This window comes from Polypterus senegalus, chromosome 10, assembly GCF_016835505.1.
Source record: "Polypterus senegalus isolate Bchr_013 chromosome 10, ASM1683550v1, whole genome shotgun sequence".
NCBI lineage: Eukaryota > Metazoa > Chordata > Cladistia > Polypteriformes > Polypteridae > Polypterus > Polypterus senegalus.
The window spans coordinates 29164481-29166561 of record NC_053163.1 but is presented as its reverse complement, the minus strand read 5'-3'; positions in this window follow the sequence as shown (position 1 = coordinate 29166561).

Sequence of the window (2081 nt, the reverse complement as noted above, 5' to 3'; positions counted from 1 at the left end):
GGTCACAATGTTTATTAAGCAAGAGGACATTTTAAGTGCATAATAAATTCTGTTGTAGTGCTCTGGATTTTAAATGTTATATTTTTATGTTTTGCCCACACAAACAAGATGAACTTAATTTTACAAGGACAATTTAACATCAAAGCATCGTCTCTTCCTGAGATGTACCAGAGATGAGTTGTGTAAACGAAGAAGAAGCCCCAAATATGACTGTGTTGTATTGATTACTTTATTAACATAAGAACAGATGGACACAATGGGACTAGGAATTGTCAAGCTTGCCTGCTTCATGACTCTGGAATAGGATCGGTCCTGTATGGAGAGAAGATGGTTGCCATTGATCTTTTTGGCAGATATTACTATTGTAGCCTGCTCTTCTCATGTTCAGTTGCTGATCCCAACCATAATGGATGAGCTTAGAACAGACTTGATGATCGCTCTGTAGAACTGAATCAACAGCTCCAGTGGTAGACTGAACGCCCCCAGCTGTCACAGGAAGCACAGCCACTGATGTGCCTTTTTTATGATGGAGTCTATGTAGGTTCTCTGTGTCATATGGATCCCAAAATGGTTAAGTCTTCCAAAATAGATCCATTATTGTTAAGTATTTAGAGGGGAGGTAATACTGAGGGCGGGTGGGGGTGTGGGGCTGGCGAAGTGGCAGCGCTGCTGCCTCGCAGTTAGGAGACCCAGGTTCACTTCCCGGGTCCTCCCTGCGTGGAGTTTGCATGTTCTCCCCGTGTCTGCATGGGTTTCCTCCGGGCGCTCGGGTTTCCTCCCACAGTCCAAAGACATGCCGGTTAGGTGGATTGGCGATTCTAAATTGGCCCTAGTGTGTGCTTGGTGTGTGGGTGTGTTTGTGTGTGTCCTGTGGTGGGTTGGCACCCTGCCCAGGATTGGTTCCTGCCTTGTGCCCTGTGTTGGCTGGGATTGGGTCCAGCAGACCCCGTGACCCTGTGTTTGGATTCAGCGGGTTGGTAAATGGATGGATGGATGGTAATACTGATGGGGCCACTGTTTTCAGCACGTTCAGCTCCAGATTGCACCACACCAAAGGGCCATCTGCTCAAACCTACCTTCCGTATGGAAATTCTCCACCATTTCTGATGTGTCCAATGATGGTTGTGTCGTCCACATATTTGAGGAGCTTGGTAGAGGGTTCTTTAGAGGTGCTGTCATTGGTATATACGGCACCAATACTGATCATACAGGAGCAAGAATTGAGCTCCCCAGTGTCACCTACTGTTCCCTATTTGTGAGAAAATTGTCAATCCACTGACAGGGAAAGGCAGGAATAGAAAGCTGGGTGAATTGAGAGTGGAGGAGTTCTGGGATTGCAGTAAATGTAGAGCTGAAGCCCCCAAACAGAATCCCTACATAGGTCTATGGGTTGTGTAGATGTTACAGGATGTAGTACAGCCCCTTATTGACTGCATCATCCACTGACCTGTTTGCTCAAGGTAGGCAAACTGCAGAAGATCCAATATGGAGAAGTGCAACGTCCTTCAGGTAAGCTAACACCAGTCTCTAGAAAGGTTTTCATGATCACAGATGCCAAAACAACAGACCTGCAGTCGTGCAGTCTTCTTATCTAGAATTATATTTAGATTGGTATGACTGTGGCTTGTCTGAAGCGTCAGGGAACTAATGATTTGTTGAAAATTCCAGTAAAGAGGAGGTAATTTGATTTACTAGGAGCGCTGTATATAAGACGTTATAGCGGTCACCTGCTACCTATTTAAGTAGCACAGCATTAACAAACGTTTCCTAGGATAACGGACGGATCCGTGTGAACAATTAATTAGTAGAACATGTGTGATCTATTAAAGTTTTCGGTTGAAAAGTATATACAAATACATTAATTCCGAAAACCTCGGCATTTTAACTATACTGCGATTAAACTTTAAAAACTAACGTTTTAAGGTATTCTAGAGACACGTGTTACCCCCTGTCACCAAAGCAACACGAAAATCAGATGACCGCCAGTGCAGTTCCGCGTGCCTCGGATGTTTTTACACAGTCCTGCGTCCCCGTTGCCTAGGTTACTGAGCCAAATCCCTCCTATCTGCAGTCGTCGGGAA